This window comes from Amblyraja radiata, chromosome 3 (assembly GCF_010909765.2).
Source record: "Amblyraja radiata isolate CabotCenter1 chromosome 3, sAmbRad1.1.pri, whole genome shotgun sequence".
Classification (NCBI taxonomy): domain Eukaryota; kingdom Metazoa; phylum Chordata; class Chondrichthyes; order Rajiformes; family Rajidae; genus Amblyraja; species Amblyraja radiata.
Genome location: NC_045958.1, coordinates 4,051,778 through 4,068,503, shown reverse-complemented (window position 1 = coordinate 4,068,503; position 16,726 = coordinate 4,051,778).

Here is a 16,726-nt window from a genome sequence, read left to right as displayed (position 1 = left end):
GAGTTCTCCCGAGTTTGTCCTGATTCGAACTCGGAGATTTACGGTAATGGTCACTCGTCGGTACTCGGGGCTCTCGTGGACATTTTTCAACATATTGAAAAATCTTCACGAGTCTTCCCGAGCTTACCTGCCGTTAGCGAGTCTTCCCGAGTATCTGCCGTTAGCGTTACGAGCCGCTAAGAGACGTCCCCGAGCTCCGACGTACCCACTACGTTCATTCTCCGTGCTTACCATGAGTTTGATTTTTTTAAAACTCGGGAGAGCTCTTGGAATGAACTCGTACCGTGGGACAGGGCTTTAAGGAACGAGCTGCTGGAGGGGGTAGTTGAGGCAGGTACTATCTGTCAAATGCAGGCAGGTGGGACTAGTGTAGATGGGGCATGGGCAAGTTAGGCTGAAGGGCCTATTTCCACACTGTTTGACTATGACGTTTCCACTCTATGACTAATTCAAGTCATCACATCCTTAAAGAAACTGCAGTAGAATAGCCAAACATGATTTACCTTTCATAAATCTATGTTCAAAGGTAAGGTCTACCTTACCTTTCATAAATCTATGTTGTGTGTGCTCCATCTCCTTACTCCTTACAAAGTGTTTTGTTATTACATTCTTCTTTATAGATGTCAGCATTTTCCTTACTGCTGATGTTAGCCAAACAGGTTGATAGTTCCCTGCTTTCCCTCTCTCTCCTTTCCTAAATATTGGAGTCAGGTTCGATACACACTTAGCCACAGGAGTAATTCTAGAATCTATTAAGTTCTTCAATCTGATATCCACAGTACATAGTGAAGGGACTACCTGCGCAGAGAATTAATATTAAAGCTACAACAGCTACACCAAAAAGTGTGTCTGTAATGCATTGCTTCTTATTTGTCTACTTGACAAACTACAAACAAAATATATACAGGTGCACAACCTTTTATCCGAAAGCCTTGGGACCAGACACTTCTCGGATTTCGGGATTTTTCGGTTTTCCGAACGTAAGGTTTTTAGCGTAGATTTTAACGTGGCTCAGTGGTAGAGTGCTCGGCTCGTGGCCGCAAGGTTGCGAGTTTGCGCCTCGATCCCGGCAGTTACCCGGTCAGGGCCGGCCTCTAGCCGATAGGACCTATTTCTCCCAATTGTAGGTATGTTGCAAAGCCTACCTGAAGCGTCGCTGAAAATCTGTCGCTGCGGGTGTGCGCGATTTTGGCGCCGTTTAGAGGGGGGCGGGTTTAAAACGCGATTTTCTCTAGGCTGTTCAAATCGAAGATGTTCAGCCTAGTTAATTATTAACGAAAAATCGCTGAAAGACCCCGTCGCAAAAGCTATTATTAGTTTTAAAGGCCTCGTATAATAGTTATAGTAGTTTAAAAATCAATCTCTAAACCCGCGACCACCAGCAACCGCAAGGTCTCATAAAGCAAATAGCAGAAGGTAAGCTGTATATTTTTACATTAAAAAGGGCTTCTAAAGATCCCTTTATACAAAGTTTAATATTGCGAGTAGCTCATTTTGGGCCCATTATATCCCGCAGTATTTTTCTCGGCATTTGGGGCACAAATCTACCGCAATGTGAACGTTCTAAACCAGCACGTTCACAGGAACCCACTGGAAAGCTGATTTAAATGGGCATTTATTTACAGCAATTGAACACTAAATTCCTTCCATTTGGTCTATAAATTAATGTAAATTAGATTTTAAAATCATGTTTTATTGTGAATTATTTGTGAATATTATTTGGACATTTAGGCTATTTAAAAATGTTAATCATTTATTAAGAAATGCATAGATGTTTAGATCTAGTAATTGAAGTCTGAAATTAGCTACAATTAGGTAACTAACTAATTATATGCTTTAATTTCAGGTCATGCAAGTAAGATTATTTTATATTTGTTTCAGAATGCTTCAATCTATGATAACTGAAAATTTCATTCAGTTCTCTTAATTTTTAAGAAAGTTATGGGATTTTGACTGTTCACGATCACAGCTTTTTTGTTATGTCCATAGAAAATCAATAGGGAACAAGATGCTCATTTCCGAGTATGAAAATGGCCATAACTTTTTAAATACTTGAGATATGAAAGTGAATTAGGTGTCAAATTAAACTTATTTTTATGCTTTATCCGATGGGATAAATTGCAGACTTGATTTTTAAAATCTCAAAATGTTGTAACATTGCTACCAATTGGGCCCCGCGCCAGAATAATCAACTCAATTGGAGCAAAGATCTAACAGCGCGCACTCCTGCGAAATACAATGAACTGACGCGTAGTCGGCACCGGGGCGTATCCTCCGTCATTTCAGTAACACCGACCCGACTTCAGTTATGCTTCTCGCAGCGTTGCGGGGGAACAGTTTAGGTGTTGTTAAATGTGTTTTATCACTTCCTTTTTAAACGGCACATGCCTTGTACTTTTTAAACGGCACATACTGCAGATGCTGATTAAACCGAAGACAGACACAAGAGGCTGGAGTAAATCAGCGGATCAGGCTGCATCTCTGATGAGGAATACGTGATAAGAGGAGGAAATAGGTGATATTTCGGGTGGACTTTTTCAATAGCTGCGATGAGGGGAGAAGCGCCGGCACCAAGAGCGAGGGAAAGCGTGGACAGACGGACGAAAGCAACGTTCATAGAGCTGCGTTGGTAGACATTTCGGGTCGAGACCCTTCTTCAGACTGATAGTCAAGGGAAAGGGAAACGGGAGATATCGGCATATCTTCCATTCACTTGTCCTTAGTACCGTCCATAGCTCTTGCTCCTCTTTCCCCTGAGTCAGTCAGAAGAGGGGTCTCGACCCGAAATGTCACCTACAAATATTTTTGGTCACCTATTCCGACCTATGATCGTTGCTTTTGTCCGTTCTGTCCGCGCGTTCGCTCGCTCTTAGTGCCGGCGTTTCTCCCCTCAGACTCCGCCAAACACACACACACACACACACACACAGCATGTCCGGCAGATCCTTCCTCTCTCTTTTCCCTTCTCTCCCCTCCCTTTGCCGAAACCCTTCCTCAGACTGATAGGGGGGACTGATAGGGCAGTCTGAGGAAGGGTTTCGGCCCGAAGCGTTACCTATTTCCATCACTCCATAGATGCTGCTGCACCCGCGGAGTTTCTCCAGCATTTTTGTGAATCCCTAGACCTAGTTCAGTGAGCGTCCACCGATGGTCACCCGGAGAGGTGACCGCGGAACCTCTCCGGGCGACCCTCGGTGAACGCTCACTGTACTAGGTCTAGGGCAAAGTTCTTTGGTCTAGGGATTCCTACTCTCCCGGGCAATATACCCTCCCTTTTTTCCAGGACCGAAAATGTCCACTTTTCGGAGCTTTTCGGTTTCCGGAATTTCGGATAAAAGGTTGTGCACCTGTAGTAAGTTATAAACTCAAAGTGACACGGTATTTACCAGCTCAGATCAGAAACTATTCATTTTGTTTGGTGCACAAAAAAAAATGTACACTGCTGTTGGAAATTGCAAGCAAAAGATAATAAACTCAGAGAACAGAAATCATTTTGTTTTTGACAGTAACTGCTACTGGCTGAGAATTCAGGTCAATTGCTCAGCACACTTACACATTTGTTGAGACGACATTATCGGTAGCTGTGCCAAACAACATTAACTGCACCAAGAGTGATGGAGCAACAATCTAAAGTGATGTCCCTTCTGAGAAGAAATCTTGTCACTCTTGTCTTCTTGTGGTAGTGTGACTGGAATGGCTTTGGAGATTGAGGCCTGCAGCAGTAACGTCTTTAGCTGGAGTTATTTTGTCACTTCCTCGTCCATATGAGATATCATCAATCTGAGCTTTGGCATGTTATGTCAGCGTCATTCTGCAGTTAGCCCTGTACGGTCTGAAGAAGGGTCACAACCAGAAACGTCACCCATTCCTTCTCTCCAGAGATGCTGCCTGTCCCGCTGAGTTACTCCAGCTTTTTGTGTCTGTCTTCGGTATAAACCAGCATCTGCAGTTCTTTCCTACACAAATATGTTGCAGATTGTGTGATGTGGTTCTCCTAAACACTTGAGTATTTCATAGGGAAAATACAACTTCAGCTCTGGGTGAACTTACGTTTTTTAAAAGTGATTGGTTTGATCCATTGCATATATTGGCCACTCAGCCTCTCATGTTGTGATGCAATATCTCGACTTGAATGGTTGATTCTACTCTGTCACCACAGATGCTGCCTAACCAGCTGAGTTCGGTTTCGGCCCGAAACGTCACCTATTTCCTTCGCTCCATAGATGCTGCTGCACCCGCTGAGTTTCTCCAGCATTTTTGTGTACCTGAGTTCCTCCAACTGTCTGTTTTATGTTTCAGATTCTAGCAAATGCAGTCTCTTGAGTCAGCCTCAAACTGAACTTGAATTACATACTAGGTGGAGTAAAGAGTGATAGTCCTAGAGTAAAGCACCATTAAAACTGGCCTTTTAGCTCATTTCATCCATGCCAACCACAATTCCCATCTAAGCTTGTCCCGTTTACTTGCATTAGGCCCATGTCCCTCAAACATTTCCCATCCATGTATCCATCCAAATCTCTTCTTTTTTTTTTTTTTTTTTTTTTTTTAATTTATTAGAAGTACAATTTTTACAGGTTCCCAAAATTATGTTAACATATTACATTTTCTGTACAATTCCTTTTTTTTTTTTTTAATCTCTCCTAAATGTTATTATTGAATCTGCCTCAACCACTTTCTCTGACAGTTCGTTCCATATACACACTCTTCTCTATGTGAAGAAGATGCCCTTAGATATTGTCCTTAGACTGCCCTTAGTCTCTCCTCCGGAAGTGGCGGCGCTGTTGAACGGCTGCGGCTCGCCTGCAGTCCGTCTGTTTTTACTTTTTTGTGTTGTTTTTTTTGTCTTCTTTAGTTAAATGTTTGGTTATTAGGTTGTGTTATGTGTGGGGGGGGGGGGGCTGAAACAGGGCTTTCTGTCTCTCCCTTCGGGGGAATGCGACTTTTTCTTGTCGTATCCCCCTTCTCTGCCTCCGTCTGTGCTGAGGCCTAATGGTGGACCTGGCGGCCTCCAACCTGCGACCGACCTCGAGACTCCGGAGGTAGAGCCAGCCAGGACTCACCAACGCGAGGTTGGCCGTCTTCTAGCTGTGGCAGCGTTCGGGCAGCGGCACGACTCGGCGCTCCGGTGAGGGCGGCCCGGCGCGGGGCTGAGAGGCTCCGGTGGCAGCGGCACGACTCGAGGCTGGGACGGCGCTCCCGTGAGGGCGGCCCAGCGCGGGGCTGGGACGGCGCTCCGGTGGCTGAGGCGGCGTTCTAGCGGCGGCGACCTGAATCCAAGGCTCGGCCGCGGGCCAGTGGACGACATCGTCGGGAGCTCGCAGGTCACAGGCAGGTGCCTGTTTTCCGGAGCTCCCGCGGCAACAGCTGCGTCCGCTGGACTGGAGGGCGGCAGCTTCGACCACCCCCGGGCCGCGGAGTTTGAACCGGCCCGTTCGAGGAGCTCGGTTGAGCCGCGGGACTGACTTACCATCGCCCGGTGGGGGTATCGCCTCAGCGCAGAGGGAGAAGAGGAGGGAAGAGACAGTAACCCTAAGATTTTTGCCTCCATCACAGTGAGGAGGTGCCTGGTGAACTCCCTGTTGTGGATGTTAATTTGTGTTTATTGTGTGTTTTGGTGTTTATTATTACATGTATGGCTGCAGGCAACGACATTTTGTTCAGACCGAAAGGTCTGAAAGTCAAATAAAGGATCTAAGTCTAAATCTAAGTCTAAATTTCCCCTCTCGCCTGAAAACAATGTCTTCTAGATTTTGTTTCCCCTTCCCAACGATAAAGACTGTGTGCATTCACCTTATCTATGCAACTCATGATTTCATACACCTCTGTAAGGTCATCCCTCAGTTTCCTACACTCCAAAGATTAAAATCCTAGCCTGACCAATCTATCCCCTTAACTCAGCTGCTCATTCTTGTAAACTTCTCAATTGTTGTCAGGTGGGTTCCTTGATTCTTTATCTAGGGAGCTGGTTTACGTTGGATCTGATGCAATGGAATAAGAAAGGATTAGTTAATGATCTTATAATAATGACAAAGGTTCTCGGTGAAGCATCAACAGCAGTGGAGCAGGAGATCTGCTGCCTCAGCACCAGTGACCCAGGTTCAGTTCTGATCTCCAGTGCTGTCTATGTGGAGTTTGCAGATTCACACATTGACAGCATGGGTTTCCTCCTGACACGACAGTCCCCCCCCCTCCCCCCCCCCCCCCCCCCCCCCCCCCCCATCCCACTGATGTGCAGATTATAGAGTGTTTACCCTTAGTAAATTACCTGTGTGTAGATGAGTGGTAGAATGTTAATTTGGGGGATGGATTTGATAGGAATGTTCATAAGTGGTTCATCAGTAATAGAAGCAGAATTAGGCCATTCGACCCATCAAGTCTAATCCGCCGTTAAATCATGGCTGATCTATCTTTCCCTCTTAACCCCATTCTCTTGCCTTCACCCTGACACCCGTTCTAATCAAGAATCTATCTCTCTCTGCCTTAAAAAATATCAATTAACGGTCTCCACAGCCTTCTGTAGCAAAGAATTCCACAGATTCACCAGCCTGTGGGATGTGGCGTGGGATGTGGGAAAAAATAAAATGGCTTAGTGGATGATTCACGATTGCATGAACAAAGTGAGCCAAAGAGCCTGTTTCCATGTTGTATCTCTCTCTCATGCTGTGAAAGAGTGATTGGGACATTATTGATATGGGTCTGAAATTGGTGTCCTACTTAAATAAATGCAGTTGCCATGGCATCATTGCAGCACCAGCAAATTATTATTTCAACATTTTGAGATTTCAGAACATTGTAATACAGAAAGCTTTAGGGGAACACAAGGAATTAGAAGAGTGGATGGGCAATAGGCAATAGACAATAGATGCAGGAGTAGGCCATTCAGCCCTTCGAGCCAGCACCACCATTCAATGTGATCATGGCTGATCATCCCCAATCAGTACCCCGTTCCTGCCTTCTCCCCATATGCTATTTTTAAGAGCCCTATTTGGCTCTCTCTTGAAAACATCCAGAGAACCGGACTCCACCGCCCTCTGAGGCAGAGAATTCCACAGACTCACCACTCTCTGTGAGAAAAAGTGTTTCCTCGTCTCCATTCTAAATGGCTTACTCCTTATTCTTAAACTGTGGCCCCTGGTTCTGGACTCCCCCAACATCGGGAACATATTTCCTGCCTCTAGCGTGCCCAAACCCTTAACAATCTTATATGTTTCAATGAGATTCCCTCTCATCCTTTTAAACTCCAGAGTGTACAAGCCCAGCTGCTCCATTCTCTCAGCATATGACAGTCCCGCCATCCCAGGAATTAGCCTTGTAAACCTACGCTGCACTCCCTCAAGAATGTCCTTCCTCAAATTAGGGGACCAAAACTACACACAATACTCCAGGTGTGGTCTCACTAGGACTCTGTACAATTGCAGAAGGACCTCTTTGCTCCTATATTCGATTCCTCTTGTTATAAAAGCCAACATACCATTCGCTTTCTTCACTGCCTGCATGCTTACTTTCATAGACTGATGAACAAGGACCCCAGATCCCATTGTACTTCCCCTTTTCCCAACTTGATGCCATTTAGATAGCAATCTGCCTTCCTGTTTTTGCTACCAAAGTGGATAACCTCACATTTATCCGCATTAAACCTCATCTGTCATGCATCTGCCCACTCCCCCAACCTGTCCAAGACACCCTGCATTCACATAGCATCCTCCTCACAGTTCACACTGCCACCCAGCTTTGTGTCATCTGCAAATTTGCTAATGTTACTTTGAATCCCTTCATCCAAATCATTGATGTATATTGTAAATAGCTGTAGTCCCAGCACCAAGCCTTACGGTACCCCACTAGTCACTGCCTGCCATTCTGAAAGGGACCCGTTAATCCCTACTCTTTGTTTCCTGTCTGCCAACCACTTTGCAGGACACAATTCGCAACTCCTTAATCCTCCTGTCTCACACCATCTGTCTTTTCATCTCTGGCCTTTTCCCAACCATCTGCCTATCAAAAAGCCCTCTTACTTGTATCCATCTATTACTCGCCAGGCTTTGTCTTGCTTCTCCTGTCCTCCAGCTTTCTTCCCCCATCCCGCCACAATCAGGCTGAAGAAAGGTAACGACCTGAAACGTCACCTATCCACGTTCTGCAGAGATGCTGTCTGCCGGCTGAGTTACTTCAGCACTTTGTGTTTTTGTTTATGAACCAGCATCTGCAGTTCTTTGTTTCTGCAAGAAATTAGAAGGTGCAACAACTAATGAGAAAGGCTAACAGAATGTTGGCCTTTATAGCAAGGCTAAGGAGTATAAACATTGGGATGTTTTGGTCCAATTTAACAGGGCGCTCATGAGATCACACTTGGAGTACCGCAGATTGTTTTAGTCTCTATATTTTAGTTTAGTTTAGATGTACAGCGTGGAGCCAGGCCCACTGAGTCCGTGCCGACCAAAGACCCTCATACACGTGCACTATCCATCAGACTAAGGACAATTTACAATTCTTCCCGAAGCCAATTAACCTACAAACCTCTGAAGGTCTTTGGAATGTGGGAGGAAACCAGAGGTCGCAGAGAAAACCCACACAGCCACATGGTGAACGTACAAACTCCGTACAGACAGCACCAGTGGTCAGGATCGAACCCGGGTCTCTGGCGCCGTAAGGCAGCAACTCTCCCACTGCGCCACCGTGTCGCCCTTTATTGAAGGATATAACTGCATGGGAGGCAATGCACTAAAAGTTCACTTGGTTGAGACCGGATGAAGTGTTTGATGTATGAAGAAAGTCTCAGCAGTTGGACCCACATTCATTTGAGTTCAGAGCAATGAATCGCTAATTTATGAAACATTTATTATTCTGAAGGGATTAACAGGGTTGTGGCTGAGATATATTTCTCCACCAGGGTTACATGGAACTGAGAAGCAATGATTCAAAATAAAGAATTTAGAAGATTGAGGGGGGATCTTGTAGAAACTTACAAAATTCTTAAGGGGTTGGACAGGCTAGATGCAGGAAGATTATTCCCGATGTTGGGGAAGTCCAGAACAAGGGGTCACAGTTTAAGGATAAGGGGGAAGTCTTTTAGGACCGAGATGAGAAAAACATTTTTTACACAGAGAGTGGTGAATCTCTGGAATTCTCTGCCACAGAAGGTAGTTGAGGCCAGTTCATTGGCTATATTTAAGAGGGAGTTAGATGTGGCCCTTGTGGCTAAAGGGACCAGGGGGGTATGGAGAGAAGGCAGGTACAGGATACTGAGTTGGATGATCAGCCATGATCATATTGAATGGCGGTGCAGGCTCGAAGGGCCGAATGGCCTACTCCTGCACCTATTTTCTATGTTTCTATGTTTCTAAAGGGTTGGCCCCTGAAAGAGATGCGGATAATTTCTTCTTTCAAAGGGTTGTGACTCTTTTGAATTATCGATCTCAGAAAGTCAAATTATATAATATTTTCCCGGCTGAGATTGACAGACATTCAAACCACAGAACTATGGGGAAAGAATAAAAACATGTTGTCGAGGCCTACTCCTGGACCTGTTATTCATATTCTAAAATTATCGTTTTCTTTCCCGTTATTTAATATTACAAATAATTAAGAGACACCGAGCGGAAACAAGCCCATCAACCCACCAGGTCCGCACCAACCAGCGATCCACGCACATTAACGCTATCCCACACACACTAGGGACAATTTACACATACACCAAGCCAATTAACCTACAAACCTGTACGTCTTTGGAGTGTGGGAGGAAACCGATGATCTCAGACAAAACCCACGCAGTCACGGGCAGAGTATACTAACTCCATACAGACAGCACCCATAGTCGGGATCGAACCCGGGTCTCCAGTGCTGTAAGTGCTTTAATGCCCCAGTCCCACTTAGGAAACCTGAACGGAAACCTCTGGAGACTTTGCGCCCCACCCAAGGTTTTCCGTGCGGTTCCCGGAGGTTTTTGTCAGTCTCCCTAATGGTTGAAAGTGGTTTCCACTTCTTCTATGTTCCGGCGATTATTTCAAAAAATTCAAAACTGGCCGCGACTAAAAATAGGTTGCCGTTCTAAAAATCGGTAATTTTTTATTCGAAGCCGGTTGCGATGCTAGTTGAAGGTGGTTGCCAGAGGTTGCAGGTAGTGGAAGGTCTTACCTGCAACCTCCGACAACCACCTTCAACTAGTATCGCAACCGGCTTCGACTAAAAAATTATCGATTTTTAAAACCACTTTCGACCATTAGGGAGACTGACAAAAACCTTCAGGAACCTCCGGGAACCACACGGAAACCTTGGGTGGGGCGCAAAGTCTCCAGAGGTTTCCGTTCAGGTTTCCTAAGTGGGACAGGGGCATTAGGCAGCAACTCTACAGCTGTGCCACCGTGGCCACCCATTGGCCACCCAATGTAATGAGTATATTACCATGTATTCTATGGTAATCCATAAGAACAAGCATATACAGAACTTGGGCCTGGCAAGCACAATGCGGCAGGGAGAAGATTACATGTGCATTATATTTAATATGTTCCTGTCACACCTTATACTTAATAATAACAAATGCAGATGAATTTCTGATGAGATTCCCTGTGACCCTGAAACTGCTTTCTCCATCAATATGCAGTTCAGTCTGTTCAATATTTGCACTCAGAATAGTGTGATAAAAAATAAAAAAGTCAGTTTCCTCAATAATTGTATTAAGTACTTTATTTATAAATAAATTATTAAATACATATAATTATTCTCTCATTATGTAATTTCTTTAAATACCGTTGTATTTTTATTTTTAATTAATGATCTACATGTTCCATAGAATAGACATTTTCAAAAGTCAGAGAAAATATGATTCAATAGAAGAATACACAGCAGCCACAATAACCCTATTAACCTTTGGGCTGACATTTCTAAAGAACAGACCTTTTGGCATAATGCCATACATAACACTGTCTGATCAGCTTGCCCTTCGTGAGTTGAGAAGTGTTTTTGGAGACTAATACTAGTCCATCATCCGATTCATTTTCTTCTGCTGTCCTTGAAATGACCTGATATGCATTCCCCAGAATTCGTCTCTGAAGTCAGAGCTAATCTATCATAGGACCTGATTCTTTAATTTCTTACATCAAACTGCAAAGTAGTCCTTCAAAAAAATATCATCCTTATAGGATTAAAGTTTACATATATTAGCCTTTAAAGTAATGTCGATCATTCTATCTTGTGAATCCATGACACCATTTCGGAAATAATATTTCAAAAGCAATGCAGATTTTTTCTTTGTGTAACTACTGTGGAACTTATAAAACGGTAATTGCAATTATGTGTATTCTAGTTAAAAAAACGATTATTGTTACCAGAACTGAGGTAATTCTCTTTTTATGCGCTCTTGAATTTATTATTTTTTAATTAACTCAAATGTATGGCAGACATGGAGAGGAATTTAGTAAATTAAAAGGCATATGTAAATGTGTCACTATTGGAGCTTTTGTTGTGTGTAATTAACTGTGACCTTGTTGTTCCTTTTGCCTGTTTTTCATTATTTGATAAACCACATAAAAGGTTCTCAAGTTTGGAGAATTAAACATTTGGCTGGCTTTCTTCAACTAGAAAGCCTTGTACAAGATAGATCATTGAAGCAATCCCGCTTGCTTTCACTCAAATAATGCATGCTGAAGCAAGATGTGAGGAATTACCTCTTAATGGAGCAAGCCGCCAGAGGAGGTAGTTGAGGCTGGGACTATCCCAACATTTAAGAAACAGTTAGACAGGTACATGGATAGGACAGGTTTGCAGGGACTAAATAGCAGGACAGACAAAGGAGAGTCAGTAGATGTTGTTTACTTACATTTTCAGAAAGCCTTTGATGAAGTGCCACACGTTAGGTTGCTTAGGAAGATGAGAGCTCTCAGAATCAAAGGGCAGATACTAGCATGGATAGCAGGTTGTCTGGATGGCAGAAGACAAAGAGTGGCAATAAAGGAGGCTTTTTCTGGTTGGCTGCCATTGACTAGTGGAGTTACGCAAGGGTCGGTGCTGGGGCCACTATTCTTCATGTTGTATAATAATGATTTGGACACGGGGATTGTGGCCTAGTTTGCAGGATGATACGAAAATAGGTGTCAGGGCAGGTAGTGTAGAGAAAGCAGGGAATCCGCAGAAGGACTTGGACAGGTTGGGAGAGTGGGCAGAGAAGTGGCAGATTAAATATAGAGTAGCAAATTGTGAAGTCATGCATTTTGGTAGTAGGAATAAAGGCGCAGACTATTTCCTAAATGGGGTGAGAATCCAGAAATCTTAAGGTGCAAAGAGACTTGGGAATGCTGGTGCAGGATTCACAAAAAGTTAATCTGCAAGTCGAATCGGTAGTAAAGAAAGCAAACTCAATTATTTCAAGAGGGCTTGTATACGAAACAAGCCTCATTGAAACATACAGAATAGTGAAAGGCTTGGATAGAGTGGATGTGGAGAGGATGTTTCCACCAGCAGGAGAGTCTGGAACTAGAGATCATAGCCTCAGAATTAAAGGATGTTATTTTAGAAGGGAGATAAGGAGAAATGTCTTTAGTCAGAGGGTGGTGAATCTGTGGAATTCTTTGCCACTGAAGGCTGTAGAGGCTGGCAATGGATATGTTTAAGGCAGAGATAGATAGATTCTTGATTAGTACAGGTAAATTATGAGGAACAAACGAATGGCAGATGAGTTGAACAGGTACTTCGTCTTCACTAAGGAGGACACAAACAATCTTCCTGATGTACTAGTGGCCAGAGGATCCGGGATGACGGAGGAACTGAAGGAAATCCACATTAGGCAGGAACTGGTGTTGGGTAGACTGATGGGACTGAAGGCTGATAAATCCCTAGGGCCTGATGGTCTCCATCCCAGGGTGCTTAATAGAATAGAAGAATAGAATGCCATTTTATTGTCACTATACACATGTACAATGAGATTAAAAGCAGCTCCTACTCAGTGCAGACATGTAATTAGTACAAAAAACAAAACAAGGTGGGGGGGGGGGGGGGGGGGGGGGATAAGGTGCACAGTTCTGCGGCGCTATATACATATCTATAGAAAGACAATGGATGAATAGAGTGAATAAATAGGATTCCAATATACAGTATGGGTCATTGCACATATTTTTAAAAAAATTACAGTTACAGTACAAATTACAGTAGGTGGATAGATGGAAGTCCGGGGGTTAGGCTGTGAAGTCAGTACATGTGTGAGTTCAGGGAGATTATGGCTTTTGGAAAGCAACTGTTCTTGAGTCTGTTTGTCCTTGTTCTGATGCACCTATAGTGCCTCCCTGAGGGCAGCAGGTCGAACAGGCCAAATGCAGGATGGGAGCTGTCCTTGATGATCCTTAAGGAGGTAGCTCTAGAAATCGTGGACGCTTTGGTGATCATTTTCCAATGTTCTATAGATTCAGGATCAGTTCCTGTGGATTGGAGGGTAGCTAATGTTATCCCACTTTTTACGAAAGGCAGGAGAGAGAAAAAATGGAATTATAGACCATTTAGCCTGACATCGGTGGTGGGGAAGATGCTGGAGTCAATCATAAAAAGATGAAATTGCTGCCATGTTGAACATTAGGAACACCCTTTTTCTTAATGCAGGAAGAAACAACACACAATGCAAAGGAATATCAGACAACATGGTGGGAGTATGGGACAAGCTGCCAGTTGATGCTGGGACTATCCCAACGTTTAAGAAACAGTTAGACAGGTACATGGATAGGACAGGTTTGGAGGGATATGGACCAAACACTGGCAGGTGGGACTAGTGTAGCTGGGACATGTTGGCTGGTGTGGGCAAGTTGGTCCGAGGGGCCTGTTTCCACACTGTATCACTCTATGACTCTAACAGCAGGAGAAGCAGCAGGAATTAAAGATTTAACCAATTAAGAGGAAGGGGTGGTAACAGTCCTCAGCTAAAGATTCACCAGATATTGTGCGGGATGGACTGTACAAGGGAGAGAACAGATGCCAGGACCCTGAGTGTCATACAAAGATGTGGAACGTCATCTGCTTAGCCATCCATACTTATCATTTGTTCATATTAGAGGCAGAAATTTATCAAAGGAAAATTCTGTCTCAACAGCTGTTATTGCAATGTTAATTTGAATTGATTTGCGTGATTTAAGGGGGAAAAGAATATGAGCAATATAGTTTCATTCATTCATTCATTCATTCATTCATTCATTCATTCATTCATTCATTCATTCAATCATTCATTCATTCATTCATTCATTCATTCATTCATTCATTCATTCGTTCATTCATTCATTCATTCATTCATTCATTCATTCATTCATTCATTCTTTCATTCATTCATTCATTCATTCAATCAAAAGGACATAGAATAAAGTATAGCATGAAAGGAAACCAAAGAATGATGTTGGACATTGATCCTCATAGTGAACGGCTTGGAAAGAGTGGATGTGAAGAGGATGTTTCCACAAGTGGGAGAGTCTAAAACTAGAGGTCATAGCCTCAGAATTAAAGGATGTTCTATTAGGAAGGAGGTGAGGAGACATTTCTTTAGTCAGAGGGTGGTGAATCTGTGGAATTCTTTGCCACAGAAGGCTGTGGAGGCCAAGTCAGTGGATATTTTTTAAGGCAGATAGATGGATTCTTGATTAGTACAGGTGTCAGAGGTTATGGGGAGAAGGCAGGAGAATGGGGTTTGGAGGGAGAGATAGATCAGCCATGGTTGTATGGTGGAGTAGACTTGATGGGCCGAATGGCCTAATTCGACTCCTATTCCATATGACCTTATGCTATTCCTGAGTGGACCTTTAATGCCATCATTACAGAAGCCAGTGGACTTGAAAGAAGGTCCAGCCACATACCAATGTCTTTTAGTTTACTTAAAGAAGCTGTTTATATTTTAAAGTTCACAACTCCGACCCCTGGGTTACTGAACTGGTAAAATTGTACTGCACAGCCATCCTCAGTCATGCACCCTAACAGAACTGGTGGCTTCTCCCTGGTTATACAGATTGCCCACAGGATAGAAAATAGAGGACCTCAACGCTGTCTCAAAATTATAGCCAGGCCCTATAGGGTGTGAAGTTAAGAACATATCCACATGCAGAGGGCACTGTAAAAATCAACCGCAAGTTCATTCGATGCCTGAACAAGTTTGTGGTCTTAAACTCTAACATCATATTTTCCTAATATATTATTGTAAAGAATAATTGTATCCGAGGGGTAACATTTTCACACAAAAGGTGATGGGTATTTAAAATGTTTAAAATCTCTTCCCTGTCCGGGAGACCCGACCTTTTCCCTGTCGGGTCTCCGTTGTCGTTGGGGCCTAGCACCGTGGAGCGGCCTCCAGCCTGAACGACCCGGGGGCTCGGGAGACTGCGGAGCTGCGGACTACTCACCATCGTGGGGCTGGCCGGCCTCGGAGCGTGGGGGAGCGGTGGTGACTCGCTGCTGCGACTCGATTCCTGGGGCTCGGAGGCTCCAGCAACGCAGCCGCAGGTCCGGTGGACTGTTGGAACATTGGGAGCTCGCGGGTCCGGGGGGAGAGAGAGACCGCTTCCCGGAGCTCCGGCAATGCGACTTCTCCAGCCCATGTCGCGGGGTTGGAACGATCCGGAGCGGGGCCGTACATCGCCCGGCGCGGCTTCATGGCCGTGGGACATTCCAGCGCCCAGCCGGGGGCTCCAACATTGTTACATTTAGACCGGGAGCGGGGCCGTAAATCGCCCGGCACGGCCTAAAATGGCCGTGGGACTTATCATCTCCCGCCTGGGGCTTGGACATCGGGAGAGACATGGAGAACAGGGGAGAGAAAAGACTTTGCCTTCCATCACAGTGGGTCCACTGTGATGGATGTTTGTGTGAATTAAATTGTGTGTATGTCTAGGAAATTGTCTTTGTTTGTATGGCTGTGGAAACGGAATTTCGTTTGAGCCTCACCGGGACATGTGGGCCGGTATGGGCAATTTGGGCCAAAGGGCTTGTTTCCACACTGTAAGACTTTTTTTAAGGCAGATAGATAGATTCTTGATTAGTACAGGTGTCAGAGGTTATGGGGAGAAGGCAGGAGAATGAGGTATGGAGGGAGAGATAGATCAGCCATGATTGATTGGACTTGAACTATGACTCTATCATCTCCGATGTCCTAAGATTACTTTGTCTCACCTCGCTTACCTGTTGCTGTGGCTTAACGCAGCATCTCTTTATTTATGTTCCTTAGCCCCAAGGAGTTCAGATTTGGACTATCTTTTTCCCTCAGTATCTGCAGCTTGAAGGCCTTATTGAAGGGTTGAACTGCATAGAATGCAGCAAGCCAGCAGAATTATGATACAGCGTTTGGTGTGTGCGGAACAAAAACTCTTGACCTCTCCATGCACCTGTTTCTTTCCTCTTCTTTTCATGTGAGTCTTGTTGTTGGATCCCATTTTCTGCACTGACGCATCTCGCAGGTGTTAACAGTCACATTGGATTTGATTACCCCTTGGTTCAAGAAGGCAAAGTGTGCTGGAATACTAAACAGGTCACGGCAACATCCTGAGCATTGGCATGCAACAATCCAAGAATACAAATGATCACTATATCGTGCAGTACGGTGGCTTAGCAGCAGAGTTGCTACCTTACAGCGCCGGAGATAATAATTGACTACAAGTATTTTCTTTATGGAGATTGCATGTTCTCCCCATGACCTGCGTGGGTTTTCTCTGGGAGCTCCGGTTTCCTCCCACACTCCAAATACGTACAGGTTTGTAGCCTAATTGGCTTGGTAAAA